Here is a 19,803-nt window from a genome sequence, read left to right on the forward strand (position 1 = left end):
ATTGCGGTGTAATGTGTTTCCAATGGTTTTCTTGGTGACTGTGGTCCCTGCTAATTTGAGGTCATTCACTAACTCCTCCCGTGTAGTTCTAGGATGCTTTTTCACCTTGCTCAGAACCATTGACACCCCACGAGGTGCGATCTTGCGTGGAGCCCCAGAGCGAGGTCGATTGATGGTCATTTTGTGCTCCTTCCATTTTCTAACAATTGCACCAACAGTTGTCACCTTCTCTCCCAGCTTCTTGCTAATGGTTTTGTAGCCCATTCCAGCCTTGTGCAGGTCTAAAATTTTGTCTCTGACATCCTTGGAAAGCTCTTTGGTCTTTCCCATGTTGGAGAGTTTGGAGTCTGCTCGATTGATTAATTCTGTGGACAGGTGTCTTTTATACAGGTGACTAGTTAAGACAGGTGTCCTTAATGAGGGTGACTAATTGAGTAGAAGTTTCTAACCACTCTGTGGGAGCCAGAACTCTTAATGGTTGGTAGGGGTTCAAAAACTTATTTCACTCAATGAAATGCAAATCAGTTGCTATCTTTTATTTAAGGTTATTTTTTCGATTTTCCTTTTGATGTGCTATCTGCCACTGTTAAAATAAACCTACCATTGAAATGATACTGTTCTGAGACTTTTCATTTCTTTGTCATTGGACAAACTTACAAAATCAGTGAGGGGTCAAATAATTATTTCCTCCACTGTATATATATATATATATATATATATATATATATATATATATATATATATATATATACACAGACACACATAGGTGTCCCCCTGCATAAACTGGAAATGCGGAGCAACTAGTGTATATACAACTATTATGTGCACACAACCCTGGAACCTGTTTCATCAATAATAGCAATATATACAAGGGAGAGTCTATATACAAATATACACAAGGCAATATGCAATCAGGCAATATATATACAAGGCGCAAGCAAACAGGACGTCAGACAAAGCAGGAGTCAAATACCAGAGAGTCAGGCAGTATAATAATTGCAAGGCAAAGGATCGTCAGGGGATAGTAAGAGGTCTGACATGGGCAGGCATGTAATCAGAATACAGGTCTCTCAGAAAAAGCTAGGAACAAGGACTACAGGAAACAGGGAGGGCTAGCACACAGGCTAAGCAGCAACAATAAAGTAGCAATGTTTGGTTTGCAGGAGCTAGCTTATATACTATGCAGAGGAGTTGGGTGGTTCAGATTTCCTTTCATTAGCAATCTGCAGTAAATGCAGTTCCTGAGGAGGCATGCCCCATGTTGATGAACAGGAGGAAACACATGATACAAAACCAGAGTTCTTGAGGAGAGTGTGTGGACCTCTGCTGGTGAATAGAGGAATTTCATGCAACAAGTTCATAACAGTGTCACCAGCAGATGCGGATTGTGGGAGGGGGGGGGGGGCTACAAAGCCCATCACCCGTGCATCAGCTCAGTCTAATTCACATTGTTTACATTTCAAATTAAAGATACTGCGACTAATTAAAGACTAAAAGAGTATTCAGCAGTACTACAAATAAACATCAATTGTAAAGAAAAATATAGCTACTTATATAACAACTCAATATGATTCACCATATATAATGCCATAATGCTAAATAACTGTGATCTTAATCAATTTCCTTGTATATGTCAATGGACCTTATGCAGGAAAATGCAAAAGACAACAGATTACCATAGGACACCATCTTCATTGAATTTTATACACTGTATGTATTGGCACAATACAGTACTTCTGTAATACCTAGATCAGGATCTGGTGCTCTCTTCCCTTCTAGGCCTCTTAGACTTTGAATCACATCTCCCTCTCTTCTCTTTCCCTTTAGCATGCTGAACAGCATATGTCTTTCTACTGACTCCAACTATTCTGGAGGGTTTACAGTGTATTATTATTATTTCAAACAAATTGCAAGACACAAAATGAATAACAAGACATAAAAGAGTGAGAGAGTCCTGCCCCTATGAGCTTACAATCTAAAGTTTTGAATTAAAACAAAATTGACACAACCATGGGGGCATCCATATCCATTGGGGAAAAGATAACTACCCTAAATTGATATTTACCTTAATATAATTATTACCTGAATAAATAACAAAATAGACGCATTAAAAAAAAAAAAGAAATCAAGGACTAAAATAATCTCAATAGTTAAGATTTGTTTTTCTTATTATGCACTTAACCTTCCTGGCGGTAACGTTCGGGGTAAGCCGCACAGGAGGTTTTCTCAGGCCCTGCTCGGCCGATTTACTTAATTTTTTTTTGCTGGCCGCAGCTAGCACTTTGCTAGCTGCGCCAGCACACCGATCGCCGCCGCCCCACGCCCGATTGCCGCTATCCGTCGTGGCGCGCCCCCCCCCCCCCCAGACCCCGTGCGCTGCCTGGCCAATCAGTGCCAGGCAGTGCCGAGGGGTGGATCGGGACTCCCAATGACGTCGGTGACGTCATCCCGCCCCGTCGCCATGGCGATTGGGGAAGCCCTCCAGGAAATCCCGTTCTTTGAACGGGATTTCCTGATCGGAGATCGCCGAAGGCGATCGAAGCGGGCGGGGGGATGCCGCTGAGCAGCGGCTATCATGTAGCGAGCCCTGGGCTCACTACATGATTAAAAAAAAAAAAAAACTGCTGCGCTGCCTCCTGGCGGAATTTTTCATACCACCAGGAGGGTTAAAGGGAACTTGAAGCGAGTAAAATTATTTAAAATAAACACATGACATAGCTGCTAATGAATATTACAGACTAAGCTCACCATCAGTTCCTCTCAGAGGTTCACCATTTTATTCATACAGTAATCCCCTCCAGTTCTGACAATATTTTGTCAGAACTGAAATATACCAGTTGCTGTCAGTTATATATCAGCAGCTGTCAGTTACAACTCAATGTGCAAGTTAATGTCCATGTTTCCCTATGGCTCAAGTGGGCGATATTACAGTTTAACAGTGTGCTAACCAGGAAGCTGTTATGGGGTAATGGCCATTTTTAAAATGGAGGATGGAGAAATCCACTGATCACAGTGGAGTAATGGGATGCAGGAGAGGAGAAAGAGATTAGTAGACTACACAGGAGGCAAGTATGACCTGTGTATGGTTATTTTGACTTTTTATTTTCAGTTCAGGTTTTCTTTAAAAGAAAAGATAATTGTATATGTGTTTGTTCTATTTGGGCAGAAGAGCATTATACATTATGTAACCTGCCTGGCGGAATGATTACTTACAGATTTATTGTCTAAAAGAGGTGCAATTTTCCAACCAGCTTTTAGACTCTAAAAATCCTACTGCCAGATAGATCTGGGGCAGTCCTGCACAGTACACACCTCCTTAGTAGTAACCAGCTCGGAGTTTCCTCTCTGAGCTGTGGATTTCTGGCCTGAGCATGACTCGAGGTTACTACTAAGGAGGAGGTTAAGACAATTTAAAGAAGGGAGGACCTTATTAAAAGTAAAATTCAAACTCCAATTTCTCCTCCTCTCCTTCTGCTTGTTTTCAAATTTAATAATAATAAAAAAAGAAACTTAAGAACAAGATGTAATCAATTGATATCAATTATTTACAAATGTGTCAACAGGTTTCAAATTATGTAAACCACTGAGAAGAAGTACTGGAGCAATTATAAATGTAGATGTAGATAAAGTCCTATGCTAAAAGTTCTATTTATATACAATGAACCTGGATAAATGAATACTAAACATAGAAAATTATACCTGTATATCATTTTAGTGAGATACATTAGCAGAAAAGATTTTTCTTACTCTTGGCTTTGCGTCATGCCCTCTGTTTGCACTGGGACATGGTATTTTTAAAAGCGTTATGTTCGAATTTGTAGTCAACATTTACACAGATACAAGATTCTTTTTAGAATGTTTGTATCCCTTTAGGTCAACATTAATAATCTTATGAATCATATAGATAAAATGTTGCTTAGATACTTTAACCACTTCTATACCATGAAATTTTGTGCTGATCTGTGCTGCGTGGGCTCTCCAGCCCACAGCACAGATCAGGTTGCAGCCAGGCCGATCAGACTTCCCCCCTTTTTTCCCCACTAGGGGGATGTCCTGCTGGGGGGGTCTGATCGCCGCCGGCTGCTTGTGCTTGCGGGGGGGGCTCTTCAAAGCCCCCCTCCGCAGCGCTTCCTGGCCTCCTTCCCCTTCCCTCCCTCTCCCTCTCCCTGTGAGCGGCGCAGGACGGATTTCCGTCCTGCGCCTGATGGGATAGGCTTTAGCCTATCAGATGCCGGCGATCCCCGGCCAATCAGAGGCCGGGGATCACCGATCTCCTCTACGGCGCTGCTGCGCAGCAGCGCCGTATACATGTAAACACCGGGGAAGATCTTCCCCGTGTGTTTACATTTACCCTGCGAGCCGCAGATCGGCTCGCAGGGTGTTCACGGAGACACCCTCCGTGAACTGACATGGAACGGCCGCTCATACGAGCGGCCATTTCCATGGTATACACTTCAGGATTCAGGGGCGTACATATACGCACCGAGAATCCGGAAGTGGTTAATAGATACAATGCATATAAAAAATAAGCCTATTACTAAACACAAATAAACAACATTCCTAGTTTTAGAGGTTTTTTTTATTTTTTTTATTATTTGCTATCTTGACTAAATGATACAAATTTTTAAGGTACAAAAAATAAGTTTTATACAAAAAGGAACTGTAATCATGGACACCATCCACAACTAAACTGACAACCTTAGCCTGGGGCCACTAATGGGAAAAAGGGAATTAGCGCACTTTAGTGAATCTGGGACTTGAAGTATAAGAAACATGATAGACATTAATTATTGGCCTAGCATGACTCATTTGTGATTTATTGCCAGAGTCTTGATATCATTTACTTTTCCTGTGCTGCCCCTAAAGTATCACATAAGGTTCAATAATATGTGTCTCTTTTTCCGATCTGGGAGTTCAACATTGGCTCTAATTGTGCAGGGAAAGTAGATTAATAGTGATACGCTAGAATGGCATCATTCAGTACTATGATTGAAATCAATCTGCTTGTTCTGTTCAATAAATCACTTGAAATGTTCGGCTTAAAGATGTACAGTATACTTTGTCAGAGCCATGTTAGTCCCCTGGCACATTACATGTGTTTGCACAGAATATCTATTTTTTATTACATGTTCTTTATAATGTTCAAGCAATCTATATTCACTGCATGTAGAAGTGGCTGCAATTCATTTCTTTTAGTTACAGACCATTAAATATTGAAACTAATAAAAAGACACACAAAGTCGACTTTATATAAATGGTTTACACCAAGCTGGGAATGTTTGCTAATGTTATGATGTAATAAAGTATGAGTTTATAACAACAAAAATCAATTTCCACTTTATAAAAACAAGTTAATTTATCTTAAGAATAGATGTGCCTGTGGCATGCATTTACAAGTTGGTTTGGCTTGTTTTTCAGAGCCTAGATTTTAGAGAATTATTATCATTGGAAACTCAAAAGGTGGTAAATGTGGAGGAACTGAGAATATAAATGTTCAGATGACATAAGTGGGGTGACTAAAGACACCTGCAAGAAAATGGATACCAAACAAATGTCTTATTGTATTTGAAAAATGGATGAAAAGCAACTACAATTATATATTAAGCCCTGCCAAGGGTGATCTATCAACAATGGAATGAAGTAAAAAAACAAGGGTTGCCCATGGCTACCAATTAGACTTTGGATGTCATTACTTTCACTGTAGGCATAGGCACTACATTTTAATGTCTACAGTAATAGTGGACACACGTGAAAAAGGTAATAACTAAGAAAACAACAACAAAACAAAGCAAAATTAGTAAAGAATAACATATATAAAATGAGCAAGGTCTGGAACTTCATACACGGAATAATAATGCTCATTCCTCACTGTTTCTTTCACTAACATCTGGTTTCAGAACTTTTGTGGCACAGAGACTAGGTATGATCTTTTAGTATTGTTTGGATTCCACTTAACACACACTTTTGTCTTACAATGTCTTGCTTTAAATATTTCCGATAATAATGTCCTCTCCCTTGGAAACAATATAAAATATCTTATTGATATCTGCATTAAATGATTATTGATTACTTAAAGGAACTAGCCTAAAAGCCATCATAATCAAGATTAGCCAAAAGTGGACTCGTAGCTCACTATAAACAGAATTTGTATAGGTTAACAGAATTACCTCTAGAAAAAATATGCAACAATCATCAGTTGAATTTTATAAAATTATATTGATCTAAACAACAGGGAAAGCATAGGTACAGGAATATACATCTCTCCAGTTGTTGTCCATCATCTGATACACAGTACATTGTCAAAGTTCCATTAGCAAAACAAGTTCATATCAATATAGCAACTCTTCTTCTGCAGGTTGTATCCTCCATCAATAATTGTACAATGTATGGCACAATGCATAGCTTTATCCTTATGAGTAGTATATAGATTTCAATTCTTACATAAATAAATTTAAATGGATATATCTTAAATAAACAACACTGGGTAGTTGTCTCTAACCCTAAACTGCATTTAAATAGTAATGCTTACTATGGTATATAAAACATTACATAAAACATTACATAAAAGAGTTATCTAAAAAAAACTTAACATGGTGAATCTTAAAAGTTATAAGTCTTAGTGTTTATATATATGCTATGGTCAATATATCTAGCAAGAATAAGGCATATTATCTCTTTTGGATTCTAGAATCACAGTGTAAGGCAATCTCTATTTAAGCTAGGCCTCATTCGAGCAGTAGAGTTTTCAGGCTCAATGTAAATGATATGCAGCCTGCTAGGCTTTTTTATAATGAATGTTTCTAAGATGGAGTTTTTTAAGGGATTTTATGGTAATCCACAATAATCATACTTATTTTTAGTTTGTACATTCTCTAAAATGTGACTACTTACAGTATATGTATATGCTTATTGTCATCTGGATTTTTTTACATAGACAAACCATCTTTTTGGTCATAATGACCATAATCTATAAACATTTTAATTAGATCTTATGACACAAGTGGTATTCTTATGACACCTATCTAGATCTGATACTCCTAATTGGAGTGAGGTAAGGCAAGATGTATCACGTATGTTCCTATCTTATTCTAAGAAATTGGTATGTTCTTTGGTACATCATTAATTAACGGGGATTTTCTGTACGTCATCTGATGTGGTCACATGGCTTTTTGTTTAATCACATTGCTTAATCACATGGATTATTGTTTTCATAACAAACAGCCATCTGTTTTAATTTATACTAAAATATGTGTAAAGCAAACCTATTTACCTTAATATATAGGTCTATTATTGATCAACTCATTAATTAATAGCTCTATGATCACTATACATAATTAACATATACTAAACATATATCAGCGTACAGCAGGTTATAGCTTCAGTGGTGTATGTTTCATTGCTGCAAGAACTGAGTGAAATAATCAAACACTTCTCAGTGTTTATCTTAATATAAACATAGCTTTGCACAGAGAACAGACAGCTTACTGCAGAAAATGACATAAAGGGTTACTCTAACCAACAATTTAGCTCTGCTTGATCACTTGAAGACCAAAGGTTTATACCCCCCTAGTGACCAGGCCATTTTTTATAATTTGGCACTTCACAATTTGAATGGTTTATTGCTCAGTCATACAATTTAGCACCCAAATGAATATAATGTCCTTTTCTTCTCACAAATAGAGCTTTCTTTTGATGGTATTTGATTGCCGCTGCAATTGTTTTTTAATTAATAAAATAAGACCTTCCCCCAAATTGGCCCTAGACTACGATACATACACTACACTACACTAACATACATAGACATATGGCTATGCCAAGGATTAGATTGTGAGCCCCTCTGAGGGACAGTTAGGTGACAAGACAATAGTCTGTGCAGCCCTACGTAAGATATATATATATATATATATATATATACATATATATATATATTTTTTTTTCATAAATAGGCTGATCGATGAGGCCCTCTGTGTTTACTGATGGGAGCTTGTGCTCGTGCGAGCGCCCATCAAATCTCGCTACTCGCGAGATGACGCCATATGGCGGTGCTGAGTGAGGAACAACAGAGCCTCTCTGCCACTGCCAATGTGTGCTAGGTGGTCGGCAAGAGGTTAAAGAATAACTCTGCCTAGTTTCACAATCATAAAATCTTAAAATTCACTCAAATAATTTGCAGAACATTTTTAAACATATATAATAAACTTAAAGCAAGATGGAGATTATCATTTTTAATGATAATTATAAATAATATGAGATTTTCTGACAACAATGCAAATTATTTCATTTATTGCACAGATATTGAGATTACTGTCAGACTTAGATTGGCCTAATTCCTTGGACACAATGTTAAAAGAACCAAGCACACCAAAGAAGGCCATAATGACCTCTTATAAATGTCTACACTCAGCTCTAGACTACCAGCAAAAAACAATTAATGCAGTGAAATGGAAACTTTCCTTTTAACATTTAAACCCTATGGTCCTCATCAGGGCTGTTTCTTGGGCAGGGCAACTACATTGGGTGAAGACCAGCAAGTAGAAGAAGGGGAGCACAGGCAGAAGAACATAACCACTAGGGAGCTGGTGACGTGCGGTGCAGCCAAACAGAAGAAGAAAGAAGATTACCAGCACAATTACCTTCCTTGACTCCTCCTGGGCTGCCTGCCTGCACCAGACATTGAGTCCTAATCACGTCACCACCGCGTGATGACACCTATTGTCCTGTAGCAATACTGCAGGCTGACAGTGTGCAGCACCCATGGAGGAGTCGGCTTTCTGGGCTCTCTTCGCCTGTGTGTTTTCCTGGTCCCTGCTTCCTCCTGTATGAGCGGCTGGTCACTACTAAGTAGGCAGATCTACTTGTGACCTGTGGCTGTGTGTCCCTAAAGAGTAAGGGTTCGCGAGTCCACGGGGTGGGGGGAAGGGGGTGCAATTTTTACACCCTCGCCCTGGGTGCAATTTAGCCTAGAAACTGCCCTGGCCCTCATCAAACATTTTCAATACTTTTGGCAAATAATCTTGTACTCAGAGGCAAATATTCATTAGAGATGGCTCGAACCTCCGATATTAGGTTCGCGAACCTCGAACGCAAACCTCCACAAAAAGGTCAGTTTGCGCGAACTGCAATAGACTTCAATGTAGATGCGAACTTTGAAAACTAGAAACATTTATGCTGGCCAGTGGCCACAAAAGTGATGGAAAAGATGTTTCAAGGGGTCTAGTTTCAAGCCCATATGGTCGCCGGGCTGGGGTAGTTCAATGACAGAACAACAGTGATTGTCCAGCTGATCAAATTTGGTCTGTCCAGAATGAATCAACGACCTTATTATCTTGGGTGTGCCCCCCCGAGACACTTATATAGACGGCGGTCATTGCTTCATTGTGATATGCAAGCCCCTTCACCGCAGTAAGGTAATGATCACGAAGGGGAGCTGACACATGTACATGCCTTTTGTTTTGTTGTTGCAGCTGCAGTACAGCCAGAAAAATTAGGCAGGCATGTACACGCACCAGAAAAATTATTATAGCGGCCGCTGCTAGCAGTGGCCTTAAAAATTCAGGAATCCGCCCGGGATCCATGCCTCATTCATTTTGATAAAGGTGAGGTACTGAACACTTTTTTAACTTAGACGACTTCTCTTTTCAGTGACAATAGCTCCAGCTGCACTGAAGGTCCTTTCTGACAGGACGCTTGAGGCAGGGCAAGACAGAAGTTGGATGGCAAATTGTGACAGCTCTGGCCACAGGTCAAGCCTGCGCATCCAGTAGTCCAAAGGGTTATCACTGCTCACAGTGTCTACATCCACACTTAAAGAAACTCTGAAGTCTCTTTTTTTCTTGTTTTTGTCATAAAATCCTGTTAAGCATGAATGCCCGAGTTAAATTGTCACATCCCCGCTGCAGCTGGGTGATTTATTACAGAGTAAATGACCTGCAAAGTTCTAAGACTTTGCAGGTCGCAGATCATGCTGCCCTGACATGCAGGGCTTCTCTTCCTGGAGAGGCTGAGCTTTGAGCTGTAGCTCAGCCTCTCCGCAATCAATCTCTGCAGATCTCTGCCTCCTCCCCACCCCTCTCAGGGAAAGAAGATTGAGAAGGTGGGGAGAGGCGGCGATCAGCAGAGATTGATTGCAGAGGAGGCAGAGCTACAGCTGAAAGCTCAGCCTCTTCAAGGAAGAGAAGCATAGTGAGCCTCGGAGCTCTGCAGGGCTATTTCAGTGTAATAAATCACCCAGCTGCCACAGGGATGTGGTGATTTAACTGGGGCATTCATGCTTGAGAGGTTTTTATGACAAAAACAAGAAAAAAAAGAGACTTCAGAGTCTCTTTAAGGCCAGGTAGTCGGTGGTGAGGTACTGAACACTTTTGTGACTTAGGCGTCAATGCCTCCAGCTGCGCTGAAGGTCCTTTCTGACAGGACGCCTTAGGCAGGGCAAGACAGAATTTGGATTGCAAATTGGGACAGCTCTGGCCATAGGTCCAGCCTGCGCACCAAGTAGTCCAAGGGTTCATCGCTGCTCACAGTGTATAAATCCATACTTACCTTCCGGTCCAGGCGTTGGAGGGTGGATCCGGAAGGGCTAAGGCGAGGCATTGTACTAAATAATATCTGCATGTCCGACATCACCATGAGATCGCTGGAGTGTCCTGTCCTTGCCTGCGTGGACATGGGAGAAGGATTACTGGCAGTGGTACCTTTATTCCGTTGTGCTGTGACATCAACCATAAACGCATTGTAAAGCATAGTTGCCAGCTTGTTCAGCATGTCCTTTCTGCCTTCTGGTGATTTGGAAACATCTCCGCCACTTTGTGCCTATACCGAGGGTCTAGTGGCGTGGCCAACCAGTACAGCTCATTCCCCTTGAGTTTTTTTTATATGGGGGTCCCTCAACAGGCTGGACAGCATGAAAGATGCCATCTGCACAAAGTTGGATGCAGACGTACTATCCATCTCCTCTTGCTCTTCCTCAGCGACGTCAGCTAAGCTCTTCTCCTCCCCTCAGCCACAAATAAAACCACGGGAAAGTTGAGCAGCAAAAAAAACCTGCGACACATGCTGCGGTTGTTCTTCCTCCTCCTCCTCCTCCAAAACAACACCTTCTTCATCATCTGACTCCTCTTCCCCACACAACTCTTCCTCCTCCCCCCTCTGTGCTGCCGCAGGTGTTGAGGAAACATCTGCTTCTGCTGAGAAATGATCCCACAACTCTTCCTCATGTCCCTGTTCCTCTTCACACTCCTCCACAGCTTGATCCACCACTCTACGCACGGGACGCACCAGGAAGAAAGCATATGGGATCAAGTCACTGATGGCACCTTCACTGCAACTCACAGGGTTTGTTACCTCCTCAAACAGCCACATGAGCCTTCAGGCATTTTGCATAAGTGTTTAGTACTTCGGCCAGAACTTCCCCATCTCGCCAGACTGTGTCCTTTGACTGTAGTTGTAGAGATACTGTTTGATGGCTTTTTCCTGTTGTAGCAGGCGGTCGAACATCAGGAGGGTCAAATTCCAGAGAGTTGGGCTATCGCAAATCAAGCATCTCACCGGCAAGTTGTTTCTCCGCTGAATATCGGCAAAGCATGCTATGGCTGTGTAAGACTGCCTGAAATGCCCACACACCTTCCTGGACTGCTTTAGGACGTCCTGTAAGCCTGGGTACTTAGACACAAATCTCTGAATTATGAGATTCAGCACATGTGCCATGCAGGGTACATGTTTAAACTTTCCCAAATTCAAAGCCGAAATGAGATTGCTGCCATTGTCACACACCATGTTGCCGCTCTACAGTTGGTGCGGGGTCAGCCACTGATCCACCTGTTTGTTAAGTGCAGCCAGGAGAGCTGCTCCAGTGCGACTCTCGGCTTAGAGGCAAGACATGTCTAAGATGGTGTGACACCTTCATACCTGGCATGCAGCATAGGCACTGGGGAGCTGGGGCTTTGTAGCTGGAGGAGATTACAGCACCAGTAGAGTTGAACTGCCACTCAGCCAAGGAGGAGAACAACAGTTAAGAGGATGTAGAAGGAGGAGAGGAGGCGGCAGCAGGTCTGCCTGCAAGCCGTGGAGGTGTCACTAGGTCCGCTGCACAGCCATGTACTCCCTGCTTGCCAGCAGTCACCAGGTTGACCCAATGGGCTGTGTAAGTAATGTACCTGCCCTGACCGTGCTTGACAGACCAGGCATCCATGGTCAGATGGACCCTTGACCCAACGCTATGTGCCAGATATGACACCACTTGCCTCTCAACTTCATGGTACAAATTGGGTATCGCCTTTTTGAAGAAATAATTGCGGCCTGGTATCTTCCACTGTGGTATCCCAATGGCCACAGAGTCCACCAGCTGGTATGGTAACAGCTGGCAAGCTAACAGTTCCGCCAAGCCAGCTGTCAGATGCTGGGCAAGGGTGTGACTAGCAGACATTGGCTTCTTCCACTCAAAGATTGTCCTCACGGACACCTGGCTGCTGCTGTAGGCAGATGAGCAGGAACCACTCAAGGTGAGGGACGGAGTGGAGGAGGGTGGCTGTGATTGTGAAGGTGCCAGGGAGAAACCGGCTGAAGATGATGCACCTGAAGGAGGAAGAGGAGAAGGAGGGTGGCTTTTCTTTTGTGTGCTGCTTTTCCTCTGGTGCTCTTCCCATTGCAGTTTGTGCCTTTTCTCCATGTGCCTTCGTAAGGCAGTTGTCCCTATGCAGCTTTTGGCCTTTCCACAGCTCAATTTTTGGTGGCAGAGACAACAGATGGCATTGCTCTGATCTAAGACAGACACACAAAAACATTTCCAAACCGCTGAGCCCCCCTGGGGTGTGGGCACTATGGTGGCCTCAGCAGCTGACGTTGAAGGGCATGTTGGCTGGCTTTCCATAGGTGGCGATACATGGTGCCGGACACTGCCACTAGCTGTTTCTGACAACGATCTCCCCTGCTTCTTTCAGCAACTCGTCTCCTCCTACTCCTCTCTGACCCCCCCTCTGAACTGTCCCCTTGGTCATCGTGTCTCTTAGGAACCCACGTGGCATCCGTATCATCATAATCATCATAATCATCATCCTCCCCAGCTTCGCTTGCCTCAGAACCTCATAAACGGCACCAACAGCAGGTACTTCATCATCCTCCTCCTAACACGTTACGTCCATAGTGTCACCTAACTCAGACACATGAGGTGGTGTAACTTGCTTAGCGTCTTCATCTCGTTGTAACAATAATGGCTGTGCATCAGTTAATTCCCCACCAAATGATTCCTGCAAAGTGCCAAATGCAGTGGATATGGTGCTTGTAGTAGTGCTGTTGGCTGCGGAAGATGAGGTGTTCTGTGTTAAATAGTCAACCACGTCCTGACAATCTTGGGAGTTGATGGGACGTGCCTTCTTCTGAGCACTATACTTTGGTCCAGGGCCACACAAAATCACGTCAGCATGACCTCAAACAGACCTGCCGGGTGGCCTGCCTCTGGGTCTGCCCCTGCCTCTGCCTGCTTTGTACATATCGGGGGGATGAAGTGAAAGGTATGCACTGACTTGACTAATACAATGTGCAGTCACACAGATGCAGTGAAAGGTATGCAGTGACTGGTATTACAATACAATGTGCAGCTGTCACACAGGTGCAGTTAACAGGTATGCACGGAGTGGTATATTACACAGCGTGCGGTCACACAGGCACTGTGAACAATTATGCAATGACTGGTATTACAAATTTGCAGCTGTCACACACACACAGGTACCGTAAACAGGTGCAGTGACACTGCGTGCGCTTACGTAGGTCGGTGGATGCACTGAACAACAGGTAGGTATATGCAGTGATGATTATTACAAATGTGCACCTGTCCCACACACACAGGTACCGGACAGGGGCACAGTGACACTGCGTGCGCTCACGTGGGTAGGTGGGTGCACTGGTCAACAGGTAGGTATATGCAGTGATGAGTATTACAAATGTGCACCTGTCACACACACACAGGTACCAAACAGGTACAGTGACACTGTGTGTGCTTATGTAGGCAGGTGGGTGCACTGAACAACAGGTAGGTATATGCAGTGATGGGTATTACAAATGTACAGCTGTCACACACAGATAGTCACTGAATTTGCTGGGCCTGGCAATGGCCAAGGTCCTAGCAGCAGCTGCGACTGACTGAAAGGGCTGTAAATGCAACACAAGTGTGTGTGGGACACACACACACACACACACACACACACACACACACACACACACACACACACACACAAAATAGATCACAAGAACAACATTAGCTCTCAAAAGAGCTGTTGAGGATGAGGAGTGCTTTTTAGCAATAAGTATCAGCAAGAAAGAGCAACCTAACAAGCCTAACTGTAGCCTAACTAAGCTTTCACTAATGTCTCTGCAGCACTTCTCCCTTCTCTAATTACTGCAGCCACACAAGTGAGTGAAATGGCTGACGCTGCCTGCATTTTATAAGGGGGGTGGAGCTCCAGGAGGGAGTGTACTAGCCTGATTGGCTACCTTGTGCCTGCTGACTATGATGTATAGGGTCAAAGTTGACCCTAATGATGTAGTATAGGGGGCGGGTCGAACCGCCATAAAGTTTGCGGCGAACCACTGAAGGTCATGCAAATAAGTTTGCGGGCGAGTCGTTTGGGCCATCTCTAATGTTCATCAAACAATACCATTATTCTTAAAGGAACAGCCTGGATGTAGGTTATTGATTACACAATGACTAAGTTACTTAATGACTGAGCTCTATTTGGGATCTTTGAGATAGAAGGTGCAAAAGTAACCAAAGGCAGTATGCTTAGGCAAGAATAACTTAGGGCTAGCGGCTAGAAAAATGATTCTATGCAACAGCTTAAAGGAACAGCCATTATTTACCATCAATGCAACAACTAGGATAACAGACAGAAAACTATCAGGGCCATCACACAATTTGAGAAAACAAATAGATTTCTTGTGGGACAGCAGCTACTAATTGGGAGGTGGTGGCATAGATTGGGCTTTCAGCACCCGGGGCAAGCACATTTTTTGCGCCCCCTTATGGTGAAGGCTGCAGGGTGAAAAAAGGGGTGTGTTCATTCACACATCAGAATGTGGGTGTGGTCATAGGTGGATCCAAATTTACAGGAAGTTAGCAGTGGTATAAATAGAAATACTGCAAAAAATAGGAATTGGCTCTTGGGTGCACATAGAAAACGTATAATTTATTAGTTAGTTGAAAAGTTCAGACAATAAGCTGATAGCAAAAAGTTTGTGAAAAAAACAAGACAAAAAACAATACATACAAATGCTAAAAATATCCCCATAGAAAAACATGACCAAAAGGAGGCTGCAGCCCTCCAATAAAAGGTTCTGGTACTCATGTGCACATGAAGTGGCCTAAAAGGATGTATATTGATAGATCCAGATGTAACTTCCAAAGGCCTTGAGCAGAAATATTAGCACAACAGCATAGCATGCAGTTCTTGCAGGCAAATTAAATGGTAATATAGATGAGCCTCCAAAGCATAGCAAAATGTAGCATGCAACAAGCAGCGGTTAGTAATAAGCAATGACTCCAGATGCAGGTGACTCCAAAAATAGCAATCACATCAGGCAACGTTCTGTGTAATCCATAATCCCACTCGCAGATCTGGACGACTGTATTGAAACAATCATAAATAAAGGAGATCACCAGAACTCCAACAAGACCCAATTGCAGTCCATCAGGAGATATATCACATCAAGCCATGCAGTTTAAGCAGCCATAGAGAAACGCCCATCCCTGCATGATGTGTATGCAATTCAGGAAAGTTCATGCTCCAATTGTAAAACTGAAAAGTGGATCAGCCAGTGTACATAGCTACCAGTCCTTGGTGTAGATTAGGTCATGAATCACAAGCTGGGGATATATCATGGCGTTAGATGACTCCACGACATGTTTCGCTGATCACAAAGTCAGCCTCCTCAGGTGGTAACGCCAGATCAATAGGTGACTCTATGCACGAACGCCAGAGCCGCCATAAGAACGCAATAGGTGCACCGCCCACCTCCATCCTCCGCCCCGAGCCAATCGGTGTGCTGCTCCAAACGCCCGGCGTCATATCCGGAGACGCCCCATGTCAAACACGGAGAGAACCGGAAAGAGGACGCCAAGCGCCTCAGGGTGGAACGCACGAAAGCGCGTCCACCCTGATAGCAGCCAATGGGATTAGGCTGACTATACCCGGACTCCGCCCTAAAAGGGCGGACTCTGGCGGGGCCAGACAACGCGTAGATAGGCGTGTCACTGGGAAGGGTGCAGACGCCCCCTAACTGTATAGTGACACGATAATCCACCAGAGCCCGTCCAGAGGGGCGCATACCACAGACAACCAAACGCGCGCGAGAGGCCATAGCCTTTCCAGGTTGTACTCTGCACTCCCCAGATGGCCAGGATGGAGAAGAGGTAGGCGGGTGCACATGCGTGTATACAACATACATTACAATACATCCTAACCATATATATGCAGAAAAGGTAGATCTATAAATATGTCAAAAATACCTAAATGTCTAAATAGATTAGATCAAATCACTTCAATTATTTGGGGGCCCATAACAATATGTCCCAAAGCTATGCATGCAGAACAGCAGCACAAGCTTCCAAACTGCAAGGTCCCCAAAACCAGAGTAGAACATATATAATCTAAACCTTAGTCAGGTAAAATTGTGTGCATCACAATAACATAGTTACAATTTCATCCCTTGTCAGAAAGACCCCGGGGGGGGGGGGGGTAAAGAACATCCCCCCAGAAAAAACGTATCCCCGAAAAGACAAAAACAGGAAGGGAGGAAATCATACCAGCAGTTCCTAGGGAAAGGAGGGGAGAGGGAGGAAAGACAAAAAAGGGGGAAGGACAAAAAGCATATACAGCATATAAGAGCATCAGCATGCATCACATATCAGCATCAGCAAGGGGGCAGGAACGCAGCATAGTGTATGGCATCATTTAAACCCTTGCCCTGGGTGGCATTCAGCTCAAAGATCCATCTTAGTTCTATTTGGAGTAAATGTCGATCAATATCTCCACCTCTTACATGGGGATGAACTCTGTCTAAACCCACAAAACGGACAAAATCTGTATTGCCACCATGTGTTAAATTAACATGTCGTGATATAGGTGATTTGAAGTTGCACCCCCTAATGTCCCCAGTATGCTCTTTAATCCGTTCCTTAAATTCACGATAAGTCTTTCCAATATAGAAACATCCGCATCTGCAGATCAGAAGATAAACTACAGCTTTGGTATTACAATTGACAAAATGTCTTAATCTCCAAATGCGTCCATTAGGGAGTACAACCTCATTCCCCACTGCTAAAAATCTGCAGTAGGCACACCCACCACAATTATAAGTACCCACCACACGACAGTGTCTGGTTTTAGATTGGCGTTCAAAATGGCTATTTGTCATTAAATCTCTCAAAGTTCTTGCCCGCCTATAGGTGATCTTAGGTTTATCTGATATTAGTCCCCTAATTGATGAATCACTAGAGAGTACGTGCCAATGTCTCTGCAAAATCCTTTGAATGATTGATTCCTGATCATTATATCGAGTTATCAAACGAACCTCCTCCTCAGAACCCACAGCTGGTTTAGCCCCTTCAGTCACCATTGCTTTTTTAGACAAAAGATCGCTACGGGAAGAATTTTTTGCTCTTTTATAGGCTTTTTTTAGCCATTTATCCTTATATCCTCTTTCACGAAAACGAGAACGCAGTACCTTAGCTTCTTTTTCAAAATCCTCATCCCTAGAACAATTACGACGTATTCTCAAATATTGACCCATTGGGATCCCCCGTACAGTGTGTTGTGGGTGCCAGCTGTCGGCTCTCAGGAAGGAGTTCGTTGCTGTCGCCTTGCGATACAGCTGCGTACCAATGTATCCTTCCCTATCCAAATTGATCCTTAGATCTAGAAACGGTACTGTCTCCAGGTCACAATTCATCGTAAATCTTAAGTTGTATGTATTGTGATTCAATTGTGCCACAAAATCATTCAAAAGCTCCCTCCCTCCTGTCCAGAATATTAAAATATCATCTATGTACCTGTGCCACGACACAATGTGGCACAGGTACATGACTAGGGAATCACAGCCAAAAACATGGCGTTCCCACTCCCCCAGGTACAGGTTCGCCAGCGACGGGGCACAAGTCGTCCCCATCGCCGCACCCTGCACCTGGAGGTAGTGGCACCCGTCAAACAAAAACACGTTATTTTCAAGGATAAAGGACAATAAATCGATCAAAAACCGACTATGATTCTCCTCCTTTTTGTCCAACTCGGACAGGAACCTTTTCACGGCCTCTACACCCTTCTTCTGTGGGATACTCGAGTATAGGGCCTCCACGTCCAGGGTCACTAATAGAGAACCCGGGGGCAACTGCAAATCTTCTAGGATGGTTAATAAATGTGTTGTATCTTTGACATAAGACGGTAACCTGTGAACATGGGGTTGCAAAAAATGGTCCACATATCTACTGATATTTTCAGTTAAGGCTCCACATCCCGATACGATCGGGCGGCCTGGTGGTTTACGTAGGCATTTGTGGACCTTGGGCAGGGCATAAAATGTCGGTGTTATTGGATCATCGACTTTGAGATATTTACCCACATTAACATCAATGATTCCGCTAGCAACTGCTTCCTCAATCAATGAAAACAGTGCCCGCTGGTTCTCAATAACCCTGAGCGGGGAGACCCTCCGATAACAATCTCTATTACTCAAAATTCTATGACACATATACAAATATTGCTCCACCGTCATTACAACCACATTTCCCCCCTTGTCCGAGGGCTTGACCACCAACTGTTCATTCTTCTGAAAGTTTTTTAGCGCTAGCTGTTCTGCTGGTTCAAGATTCGACATCAGCCCGTGCTCCAGCCATAAATTGCGTATATCTTTTTCCACTAGGGAAACAAAGGTTTGTACCCCCGGACAAAGGGAGAAAGGCGGGAATGAGGTGGACCTTCGTTTAAATTTAGTCCTAGCCCCCTGAGTCAGGGATGGAGGAACTTCAAAGTTGTCTGTTGACCAACCACTTTCATCACCCAGGGCTATCAGATCCATCAAGGCTCGATAATCCTTGTTGGTCCAATCTTTCCAATCATCAATTAGCCCTCCTAATGGTGCTTCCGCCTTCTTTCTATGCAGGCTTTTCAATACAATATTCCTACCAAAAATATGTAGATCCTTCACAAACTCGAAACGGTCCAAAGTGTGGTTGGGGCAAAAGCCTAAACCTTTCTGTAAAAGATGTTCTAATCCTGGGTCCAATATAACATTGGAAATATTGATTACCTGCATAGAAGTACTGGCGTCTGCATCTAAGGAGTCGTGAGTTATTCTATTGCCCTCTAGAGGATTAGTCGCCCTTATGTCATTCCCATATTGTGAAGGCTCTTTTCCAAAAAAGAAGAGAAAGAAGAGGAGGACGAAGATACAAAAGATGCACCCCCTCCACCAACAGCTCCCCCCACACCCGAGTCCTCGGTGGGTACACATCCTGAAAGATATTTATTAATAGGGCCCTCTTTTTGTTTATGTTCCTGCTTCTGCTTTATTTTTTTAGGATTGCTATTCTTTCTCTCGTCTCTTCTATCAAAAGTTCTAGATCTTGTATGTGGCGGTGAAGCGCCCGTGGATGACTGTGATGTTGAGCCTGGACCCTGAATAGAAGAATCTGAGTCCTCAAGTGCGCTAGAAATAGGTGTATTGACTGGAGGGACTCTGGGGGGGTCCGGTGTTAGAGGCTTTGGATTTCTAGGACCTGGCGGTGGTCTACCCCACCTATAAGCGTATCCTAATTTATAC

Source organism: Hyperolius riggenbachi, chromosome 8 (genome assembly GCF_040937935.1).
Source record: "Hyperolius riggenbachi isolate aHypRig1 chromosome 8, aHypRig1.pri, whole genome shotgun sequence".
Lineage (NCBI taxonomy): Eukaryota > Metazoa > Chordata > Amphibia > Anura > Hyperoliidae > Hyperolius > Hyperolius riggenbachi.